Here is a 12,623-nt window from a genome sequence, read left to right as displayed (position 1 = left end):
AGCAATCAATGAACAACTAAAGTGCTACAATGAAAAATTGACGCTTCTCATTCCTCTCCCTTCCTGTCTGTCTATCTCTGTTTGTCTTTCTTGCTTGTTCTCTCTCACTAAATAAATAAATAAATAAATAAGAATGAATGAATGATGAACAAATGAATGAGATATCTTTATATTTTAGCAGCTCAAAATCAATATGAGGAGAGACACATGAAAAAAATATTTGGCAATAAAAGAGGAAGTAAGATCAATGCTGTATGGGAGACACGTTGATCACTGTCTAGGGTCATTAATTATGGTGTCCTCACTTAATAGTTTCTGCAGGGGTTAGTCCAAGGCCCAACAAGGTCATATTTTATTGGTGACAGTTTTTACACTACCAGACCAGAGAGATAAAATAAGTAGAAAGCAATATCAGGAATTTGGTATATTCTGGAAATCTTCCTATGGGTAAGGTGTCATAAACATACAGAGTCCATTTTTATGGGAATACACACCGTTGAACTTCATCAGGAAATTATCATGTTCACAGCAAGGCACAGCTCTCTAGAGACTACCAGAAATCGCTGTAAAAATTGACTTCACAAAGCAACTTTGATTCCTTACCTGACCAATTGCTTCTTTCTTCTCTTGACTCTTGAATGAATTCCCTTAAGGAGAATAGAAGAGCCAGCAGTAGCAGAGGTTTCTTCACAAATATTTTTCTTGAGTATGCCTGCTGGGTACAACTTGAACTGCTAACAAAACAAAAAGGCAAAAAACTGAATGAGAGAAGATATTTGCAAACAACAGCTCCAACAAGGAATTAAATATACAAAATATATAAAGAACTCATAGAGCAGAACACCAAACAAGCAATCCAATTAAAATAATGGCCAGAAGGACGTGAACAGGCACTAGCTATTAGGGAAATGCAAATCAAATCTACAATGTGATACCACATCACAACCTATTACAATGTCTATTATTAACAAGACAATATCTTTTTTTTTAATATTTAAAATCTATAGTGGAATTGCCAGTCTTCAGAACTTTTCTAATGGGTGTTCATTTTGTAAATGTAAACCTATTCTTTCCACTTGCTTTTTGCCCCCTGAATTTCTGGCATTCCAAAGCTGCATTAAGGGCATTTCCCACCCTGGCCGGTTGGCTCAGTGGTAGAGCATCGGCCTGGCGTGCAAGGGGTCCCAGGTTCGATTCCCGGCCAGGGCACACAGGAGAAGCGCCCATCTGCTTCTCCACCCCTCCCCCTCTCCTTCCTCTCTGTCTCTCTCTTCCCCTCCCGCAGGGAGGCTCCATTGGAGCAAAGATGGCCCAGGCGCTGGGGATGGCTCCTTGACCTCTGCCCCAGGCACTAGAGTGGCTCTGGTGGCGACAGAGCGATGCCCCAGAGGAGCAGAGCATCACCCCCTGGTGGGCAGAGCGTCGCCTCTGGTTGGCGTGCCGGTGGGTCCCAGTCAGGTGCATGCAGGAGTCTGTCTGACTGTCTCTCCCCATTTCCAGCTTAAGAAAAAAAAAAAAAAAAAAAGAGCATTTCCCTCTAGTAAAATAGCTTTAAGTCTACATTTCTAGCTGGTACCTCTCTAGAAAGAGTTCATAAGCTTTCTTCATGTTGACTCTTGCTGTGAAATTACTTACCCTTTGGATTCTTTCTCCTGGAGGAGAAGTCCTCCTCACCACGAATCTGTTACCTAACCCAGCTTGTTTTTCTGTTTCTTCTAAATAGAGCACTGTCCTAGGATCCTTATTGGATTTCATTTTATCTGCAGACAAGCCCATCATTCAAAACCTGGAACGTACAACACTTATTTTCCCAGTCAAAAAATTATGAGACAACTTCTTTAAGGATATAGCAAACCCTCAGGATTGTTCTGAACTCCTCAATCTCTGGAAGGGGCATGTGAAAAGAGAAACACACCTCTTAGTTCAGGCTGCTTTAACAAAAATACCGAAGACTGGGTGGTTTAAGGAACAATAATTTATTCCTCATAGTTCTGAAAGCTGGGAAACCCAAGAATGAGTCCATGTTCTCTCCACTGCGCCAACACATTTGTTATTTTTTATTGCATGTATTATGATACTATTTGTTGAGCTGGGTTTAAGAAAGTAAGACAAGGAGAGGAAAAATATGCACTAGTGATCAGAACTTAGGTACTAGGCTCTGTGCCGAGAACTATCACCCAAGCTTTCATTTATTGTTCAAAAACACACAATTACAGACAACTAAAATTATCCAGACAAGGAAATTGCCTTCCTAAAGTAAGTGGTGAATTTAAATCCATGTCCTAAATTCTTTCCTAGAACACTATTTTACCTCACATATAAAGCCTAGCTAACTTATATTTAAGAAAAAAAAACAAAACTAGAAATGAATGACTTCTTAGTATATAGTGTGGCTTTAGAGTTAGTTTTTTTAAAGCTTTCACAGCAAGATTAGAAGTATTTTAAGAAAACTTTTAGACACTGATCGGCCAATCTCACCCATAAAAGGTACACAACAGGAATTGAACAAAATGTTCCACAAAATAAGATCAAGTTTTCTGTAATGCTGCCATGGACTTCTCTCACCCATTGGTGTACAGTAAGAGCTTATACTGACTCGCAAGACTGGATCAGTTAATTTTCAGGAACTTTATGAGCCAATTGTTAAACATAACCGTTATTAAAAGTTTAATTATATGAACTTACAACCAAATTAATTTTATTAAAAACGAAGGTAGTAAATACTAAAACTCATCACTTCATAATTAGATTACTACATCATAGATGAACTATGCTTTTGTGATTAATTGCTTCTACCATATCTCTAGTGTATAAATGCTATAAAATAGTGTGGCTCTGTATCATGTTGATAGCTTAACATCAACCTTGGTGGTAGTGTTTACAGCATGGAAATCATCAAATGAAATAACTCAAAGCTTGACTATCATGTTGTTGATTGCCTACAACTAAGATAGTGAAGGAAAAGATGTTAATAATGCAAGTTAAAGCTAAAAATGGGTTGGATATATAGCTGTCACACTGTGAATAGCACAAGAATTTGAAGAATGTAGTCTTAGGATAGTCAAAAATTATATTTTGAGTGCATTTAGCAAAATTACTTGCTTCACTGATAAAAGAGTGAAGCTCTGGCATACATTCTTGCTGTTTCACTTTTATTTTATTTTATTCCTTTATATAAATGAAAATATAAATCAACATTCATGTCCAAACTACATTCATTTATCAATTGTCACCATGCTTTGGCTATCAATTAAATGACTTTGGCAAAAATTTCTAAAAGCTTTCTACAATAATCAATTGGTAATGTGTGCAATGAAAAGTATTGGAGATTTTATTATTATTTATAAATTGAGTGCTAAACATTTTTTTTTAAGTGAGAGGAGGGGAGATAGCGAGACAGACTCAAATGTGCCCCAACTGGGATCCCCCCTGCAATCGTATCTGGGTCCAGTGTTTGAATCAACCAAGCTATTCTCAGCGCATGAGGTCAACAAATCCTCAGCACCTGGGGCCAATACTTGAACCAGTCAAGGCCTGGCTGCTAGAGGAGAAGAAGGAGAGAAGGAGAGCAAGAGGAGAAGAGAAGCAGATGGTCACTTCTCATGTGTGCCCTGACCAGGGATAGAACCCAGGACATCCATGTATGTGGTTGACATTTCATTCATTGAGCAAACTGGCCAGGGCCTTATACATATGTACTTTATATTAGTAAAATTCATAAACTTGGTAATGAGCTTATGTATATATATGTTCTGCAAAGCCTGCACTCAGTTCATCCTAAAGGGGGAGGACTGTGTCTGTGAATCAATAGTTGTCCTTGGATGAACAGATTTCACAAGAGTTACAGATTACACACTCAAACATCTGTTATAACTTCTGATGCGTACTGCTGTTTCGTGAAAACTGACAAGTCATGAAGAGACAGGCTAAAACCCTGGCCGTTTCTGTTTAGTCGCTGCCTTCTCCCTTTGTAGGCCGACTTCATTCCGCTTGTTGGTGGGAAAAGTGTCCTGAGAACCTCTACAGCTGCTGCCTCTGGTTGTCTCTGATCCTTGCCAGGAAAGCAGGAAGGTCAGAGACTCGGGAGTAGTTTCCAGGAGAAGGAAGTAGTTGAGATTACATACACTGCAGTCAGAGGCAGATTAAGGTTGGTTGAGGCCCCGGGCGCAGAAGAAAATACTGGGTCCCTTGTCATTAGAAAAATGTGTAAAGTTGTGGTTTTGTGGAGCCCTTCAGAAGTTGGGGACCAGGGCACACTCGGTGTGCCTGCTGTTAAATCTGCCTCTGACTGCTTTGATATCTGCCCTTGGAGTAGGCAGGTTATTTCTCTGTATACAATAAAGTTCTACCTTGTGCTTTGGGGTTAGGCTATAGTATATCTTTTGTCTATCATTTTACTCTGTCAATATGTTCCCTTTGGAAACTTAGAGTACCTTAACTGGATTTTTTTCCCCAAATAAATTCTCCCTTTCGCATGTCCTTTTTTCTTCCTTTTGAAGCAATTTTATAGTTCTCACAAATTACAAAAACACTATTTCTCTCTGATTACAGTTGCACCCATGTCCCTTCCCTGAACTCAGGTCTTTAGCTACATTTAAACTAGAAGATCTAGAAGACAAAGTCTGATTGATTTCAGGGTCTCTACAGTCATAACATGGCTTTTCTCTTTTTTTTTTTTTTTTGTATTTTTCTGAAGTTGGAAATGGGGAGGCAGTCAGACAGACTCCTGCATGTGCCCGACCGGGATCCACCCAGCACGCCCACCAGGGGGTGATGCTCTGCCCATCTGGGGCGTTGCTCTGTTGCGACCAGAGCCATTCTAGTGCCTGAGGCAGAGGCTATGGAGCCATCCTCAGTGCTTGGGCCAACTTTGCTCCAATGGAGCCTCGGTTGCGGGAGGGGAAGAGAGAGACAGAGAGGAAGGAGAAAGGGAGGGGTGGAGAAGCAGATGGGTGCTTCTCCTGTGTGCCCTGGCCGGGAATCGAACCCGGGACTCCTGCACGCCAGGCCGATGCTCTACCACTGAGCCAACCGGCCAGGGCCAACATGGCTTTTCTTGACATACAAAAATGATAGGCAAAAACTCACAAGACAATTCAGAAGTAAAAAAGGAGAACTGCTAAATCTTCTATTAGCTCTGTAATTTGTGAAACAGTCATAGTGCAGACTGTTCTGCAACAAAGAGAAAAACTGGATGGTCTTTTTCAAAATAAAAAATTACACACAAGAATAGCTAAGCATTCTGGAAGAGGTTTGACCGTTCTCATATGTACATCCCAGAGTTGAGAACAGCGACAGTCTCTCTGACTGTTTCTGGGCATCAGCAGCATAAAAACTACACATGGGAGGAGGAAGGTTTGAGACATGAAGCACAGTGTCCAGGAGCAGCTTTCGAAGATGGACATTTCTGCTCTATGAATGAATGGATGGAAGGAATACAGACAGATTTCAAAAGAAAATTCCATGATGTTTTCTGCAAACATATAACCCTATCACTTTGGCTTTTATTTTCCCTACTTTTGATGAGCAATTTTTATAGGCACTATTTTATTTTCCTTTTAGCCCTGCTATAACAAAAACAATTGAAGGCATGATAATAAATGACAACTCACAGTTAATTTTATTAGAGAAAAATTAGCCAAGGGAGGAGAGTGTGGCCAGACTAGAGAACCACCTCTCTGTCTAAATGTGGTAGCTGCTATTCAATTCCAAATACTTGTCTGTAGAAACAAAGGGCTAGTGTCGCCACATCCTTCAGTATTTTACAGAAGCCAAAAATATGGATTTGACTAAAACTCTCTGATTTTTAAGTGTTGAGAATTACCAATAATTAAAAAAAAAAAATACTTGGTAAACCAGAAACCTAACATGCAGGCTAAACAATCTTTACCTATGTGAAAGTCAATTTTGAGACAAAAAATGTTCAACTGCTACCTAAAGTTTATAAGGTGACTAAAAGAACATGAAACGTTTTATCTTGTTTTAGGTTATTTTACTATAAAAATTAAGCATAAATTAATTTTAAGTATAACCAGTGCCATGATTTAAGGATGATTGAAAGAATTGAGAGAATGCCTCATTAAATAAAATCCCCTCTCTTACTTCCAATCCAGATGATGTTTGTGTTTTTCTACTCTTCCAAGGGGTCTGATGGCCTGATTACTATAACTCAATTCAGGCAAAGTAGTGATCCAATTAAAATGGATAATTATCAGATAATACATGATTTTGCTGGACATTTGCATAAACTTAATGCATTCCATTGACATTTTAATTACAAATTTGACAAATTGATTTATTGACACACCAAATGAAGGCATTCACACTTAACAAGCAAAACCAGAAAGTTATGTATATTCATCAAGGGGTATTTCAGGCAGCCAGTCTATGTAAGTGGGTTTTATTTAAAAAAATGAATTTTGATTGTGATGGCCTAAAGCAAAAGTCTTTCATATACAATTGATCAATAGCATAAAATAAATGTTCACATTATTTATTTATAACCAATTACTTAATAAAAAATGGAATTGTAATGTGTTTTGTACTTGAATAAAGTAAAGCTTTGTGTTTAATACAAATAAATCATTAACTAGATAATAAATAAATAAGGATCTACTGATTGTAAACTTTCAATAACTATACTACCAATAACAATAGCTTTTCCAGATAAACTTGCAAGGCATTTTCAAAAGCAGCAATTGCCACGGTCATACTATTTAATAAGCCTTTTTTTTTATAATGTTCTCATTCAACGAGGAAAAAAAAAAAAGGAAATAGGAAATAAAAAGAGAACAACATTTCCTGAGACTGAGGGGGAGCATTATTCAACATTAATGGCAAATATATTTACATGTTGCCAGCAACTCCATCTCCAAGCTAAAGCAATAAAATGTTTGACTAACTTCCAATGAAATACTTATGACAGTTTCCCCCTGAGAAACAATTACAATCCTTATAATACCTATAATAGGAAAATGTAGTGTGACTAATGTATGTTTCTTTATGGTTCAGCGGAAGTTCAGAATCAAGAGTCTCGGTGAACAAGGAGGTTCAGTCACTCGAGTCTTACACCTTGCATAGTAGTCATCTACACAACTTAAAGATTGAGAAATGTCTTTCTTGGTGAGGGGGTTTTTCTGCTGATCTTATGCTTCTTATTGTATATGAAATCTAACCATTATTCTTGAACTCGATCAAGAACAACATAAACATTGGAAAGCTGGGCAAGACTATTTCTGGGGCATGTATTTATGGCATTCATTTAAAAGAGAATAAAAAACATTACTGGAAGAGATGTGTATTATATTTCTTGAATTCACTTTTACTTTCCTTGGGTTTATAATAATGGATGTGTTACTAAAAACATCAGGAGAGAAAGATTGGTGAAATTTAATAATAAGCCAGGGGACGTTAGCTAATCCAGAGTCAATAAATAAGATGTTTTCCCAAAAATAAAAAGTGTGTTTCTCTAAATATTTTTAAATAACTGAGAGGAACGAGGGCTACTTTGCCATCACATGTATTATAAAAGTAAATCAGAGGAGTTTTCAGTACTTTATGTTTTCAAATTATAAGTTCAACTTTTTTTTCACGGAAGTGACTAGTGGTTACACAATTTACTTAAATCAAGTGGCAGTTTAAACTATACCTACATATCACTCAAATAAATCAATTCAAAGAAAAAAGTAAAATTAAGCATATTGGGTTCACACACACTAGGCTGATTGATAACGATTTTCACGTTTTAACCTTCCGTTGCAGTTTCTTAGAAGCACAGTTTCAGCAGCAGCTTCATAAAACCCCAAGATTCATTCTCAAAGAAAAGTGAGTGTTCAGCATGAGAAGACATGACTTTTTCCTCTATGACTTCCCAGAGATTAAACGCACCTTTGAGAGTGTTTCATTCAGCTTCTCCATTCCTGCACTGAGCAGAAATACATCCTTATAATTTACTTCTGCATAGTAAGCAGAGAGCTTCGCTAGACCATACCAAAGTTTAGAAACTGACCAAGACAGGTTAGGGAACTCTCCAAATCTTGACGACTAACCCCTTTCCCCATGTTGTCCTCAGGTTGACTACTGACTTTAGAGCCATATCATATTTGGGCCAAAATTTTTGAAGGATTCAAGACCTAAAACCTCTCTCAACCCTACTAAACTCACTGCTTTAAGTCAGCTCTTTTACTGATTGCTTTTAAAAATCTACTAAACTATAAACTATTCCAAAAGGAGAAATGCACCCCCATGTTTATGGCAGCATTGTTCACAATAGCGAAGATCTGGAAACAGCCCAAGTGTCCGTCAGTGGACGAGTGGATTAAAAAGCTTTGGTAATTGGGCGAGGGGTATGCAACATAATTTAATGACAAAATAACCTAGACATGTTTTCTTTGAATATATGTACCCTGATTTATTAATGTCATCCCATTACCATTAATAAAAATTTATTAAAAAAAAAACTTTGGTAAATATATACTATGAAATACAACTTAGCCATAAGAAATGATGACATCGGATCATTTACAATAACATGGATGGACCTTGATAACATTATACGGAGTGAAATAAGTAAATCAGAAAAAACTAAGAACTATATGAACCCATACATAGATGGGACATAAAAATGAGACTCAGAGACATGGACAAGAATGTGATGGTAACGGGGTGGGGGTTGGGGGGTTGGGAGGGGGTGAGAAAGGAGAGAGAGGAGGTGGGGGGAGGGGAGAGGGGCACAAAGAAAACCAGATAGAAGGTGATGGAAGACAATTTGACTTTGGGTGAGGGGTATGCAACATAATCAAATGTCAAAATAATCTGGAGATGTTTTCTCAGAACATATGTACCTTGATTTATCAATGTCACTGCATTAAAATTAATAAAAATAAGATAAAAAAGTTAAAAAAAACTAAACTATTTGACTTCCATAAAACCAAAGTTTGTTAATGACTTATACTCTATATGGTTGTTTTCAAAAGGAGCTTTTCATCCATGAGTCTTTGACACAAGGAATGTCCACTGAGGAGACTTTTCTGTTTATTGTTTGGCTAAGAGAGAGAATGTATTTGGAGACTGGGTCCTTTGAGTGCTCTGTTAAGTCTGGCATAGTATGGAATGTAGTTAACACACATAGGAGTGATTTTTATTCCAGAATTACAAATGTTACTCAAAGGTGAAAGTCTGCACTTCAGAATTAACTATACAGCTTTTCAAATATACATTTTCCCTAGATTCTGACTTGTGGCTGGGGCAGTGTCCATAAATGTGCATTTGTTTAAAGCAACACAGATGTAGAAATGCAGTTGGGGTTGAGTACCCGTTGGGAGTAGATTTTGGTTATTAGATCATTACTAAGATCCATTCTGTAATTAAATGTCTCCTCACCTTGAGAGAGAAAAAAAAAATGCAGTTTATTGTTTTTCCCTGTCAATTTTTTTCTTTGTATATCAAGATGTGTCAGTAAAGATTCTCAGTAGCAAACATGATTTCAGGATTTAAATTCAGATTTTATTTTTCTCTGAATAATTGCCTTTTTATTGAATTTAGTGGGGAGACACGGGTTAACGAAATTATACAGATTTCAGGTGCACAGTTCTACAACATCATCTGTACACTGTATTGTGTGTTCACCACCCTAAATCAAGTCTCCTTCCATCACCATTTACCCCTCAGGCCCTCCTCTATCTCTGCCTTTTCCCACATGAAACTCACCTTTGGTGAATGAGCAGCAAAAGCCCTCGATAATTATATTCCATTATTAAAATGAATAGGCAGCCTGCATAAAAAGCATCCCTGGCCAATCCATCCGTATTGTAAACACAAATTTTCTGTGGATGGCAAAATATTTGTCTCTTTCAATCAGAACATCCTGTATGGGCTTCATATATATGGTTGACTATTTAATTAAGGAAACATCATTGCTGATCAGAATAAAGGTGATTTCTTAGACTAGTGATTTTAATTGAGGTGCTGCAGGAGGCACACTGGTATGCTGCAAGAATTTTAAAACATGCAATATGTGACTAGTCAGGGCACTGACTTCTTTTCCCTCAGATCATCAAATAAAAAAATTATAATAGTCAACACAATAGTCATCTGGTATGAATGATCAATATTATACCTATTTTTTGGCAGGTCAGAAAAAATATATTTTGGTATGCAGCAGAATTTTAGTAATTAATTTGTGTGCCATGGGATAAAAAAGAAAGGCTGAAAAGTGCTGTCTTGACAACTCAGCAAATCTTAAGAGCACTTCTGCCACCTAGTGTTCAAAGACTGCAAAATACTCTGTATTTGGAAAGAAGCATCTCCTCTCTATCAGACCTAATTAAGTTTTATTTTCCATGACTAAGGTTAATTCGGGGAATGCTTGGTAGTAATAGAAAACAGTAACCTCTCTGGAAATAACTGAACAAACCTATTCACTATGACTCATTCAAAAACCAACCTGGTTTTTAATAAATTAAATCATTGATGTCATGATTCATTTGTATGAATGACCCATATTCTGATTAAATTTGGTTCCATAAAATGTTACCAGAACATTGTATGCCTTTAGAACTGCACCTATACTGTGTAGGCAGTACTATGTTCTTCTCACACAGTTTGTAAACCGGGAAATTTCTGCTCTGATTTGCAGGATAGTAAATTGGCCAATTACAATAATATTATTTAACTTTCAACAGGGAGAAATTTAGTATTTTGGTGCTGAAATTCATTTTTCATAAAATACAGCTCAGATAAAAATGTCCTGTCTCTACCAAATGCCTTGGGCTCACAGCTCAGTGGGCTGAGCATGCCTATCTCCCCGAGTAATAGTGACAAAGACACTTAATCTTTCACCTTGGGTTGCTCAGCTGGAAAATGATAAGCCTGAATCTACTTCAAAAAATCAAGAAAGTAGTAATAAATAGCTACTACACACCACTGTTGTAAAAAGATATGAAGGGATTGTGAGTTGAACCAATGCCAAGAGTAAGAGACAAGGAAGTTACTGGGAATAGAGATAGTTCACTGGGTAATAAAATCAAGGGAAAAGGGTTAAAGTGATAGGGCTTTCCCTTGACCCATGCAGTTTTATTCTCCTTTGTCAGAGATTTTTGGGCAAACAATCATTATGGGCATATAGTCTACACCTGACCCTTCCCCTTGCTACCATGATTTACAAACAAAAGAAACTAAACAAATCCATTGAGCATCTATTATCTGCTGAGCATTTGGCATAGGTATATCTTTCATTTAAAGAAATAACCTTGAGGCTTAATTACTTTTATTTACCAGTGTGGAAACTGACATTCAGAGAAGTTAAGTAGCTACATCAATATAGCACTGCCAAAAAATGAGTCATAATTGAAAAAAATCTCTGCTTAATACCAAGACTCTTTTCTAAATCACATTGTTTTCCAATATCCAGAAAATCTCAGTGTTCTTGGGGAACAAGAAGAGCATCCAAAGTCCTACCTCTTTTCTCCCCCGAAAACTTTATTCTTTTTTTTTTTTCTTTTGCATCCTGAGCTCCTTAGAGTTAGCTGCTAGGAAAAAAAAAGAAAAAAAAAACAGTACTGAGGAATTCTAGGTTGACCAATATATCTCAAATGTCTATTGTGTGCAGAGAGCAAGAAACAATACATTCCTAATTTAAATATATTTTAAAATTCAAAATATTTTCAACTAATGTCAGGGTTTTACCAAACTTCCTGACACATATACTTTCAAAATTTAGCCCAATCAATTCTGCCCATATTGGGCAGATACAATGTATTATGCTTACTTTGTTAAAAATGGCGCTGCTCACGTGCCCAGGTGATATTAATGTGTGTCTCTGTGGGCTGTGGGCTGTGGGCAGGCAGAATCCTTTTAGCCTGGGGCTTGGTTTTGGGATTAAGCATTTCCCACCCTTTTTGATGTGGGGTGGTACAATCCCATCATGTCTCTGATAAGTGACTTTGTATTAGAGACTTCCCTATTTTGTATATTGGATTAAAGGTTTGGATTTCTACACTATAAAATAGGGGCAGAATAGGAGCTTGCTCTCGGTTCCTGAGATTATCATTAGAGGAGAGAGCAGAGAGGAGAGGGGAGAAAGGCCATGTGGAGGAGGCCAGGAGAAGCAGCCAAAATGGCAGAGTGTTGAGTGAGAAGCCAGTGTGTGCAGAGTTTGTTCAGGAAGAAGGAAGGAGATGGGGAACAGAGGTGAATAAGTCTGGTGAGCTAGAAACCTTTGATTATAGGAAACTCGGATGAATCAGTAGTTTTGTGAGCACTGAATGTGAGTGGGTTTTGGAGCCCAGTGTGTGTTTTTACTTGCCCGCCAGGTGCAAGCTAGGATTAAAGAAGATAGCCCATCAGTTTTTGGCTCCGTTGTTTCTTTACCGACTGTCCGAATCCAATGCGAACCTGCATGAGCCAGGCTGCTGTGATGGTGGCCGTGGAAACTGGCTTTACAGCCCACAATTAACTTTTCTGAAACTGATAAGGGAGCCAAAAGTTAGCAATTTGGCTTCAGTAATAGTAGTTTTGCAGTTGTAATGAATAGGAGATATGTAAGTGTTAGAAAATACTGTAGTGAATCTGCTTTCTATTCTCCCTTAATGGCTCCTTGGCCTTTACCTTGAAATGTACCAAAA

The sequence above is a fragment of the Saccopteryx bilineata genome, chromosome 9 (genome assembly GCF_036850765.1).
Source record: "Saccopteryx bilineata isolate mSacBil1 chromosome 9, mSacBil1_pri_phased_curated, whole genome shotgun sequence".
In the NCBI taxonomy this organism is placed as follows: domain Eukaryota; kingdom Metazoa; phylum Chordata; class Mammalia; order Chiroptera; family Emballonuridae; genus Saccopteryx; species Saccopteryx bilineata.
Note: the sequence above shows the minus strand (reverse complement) of the source record.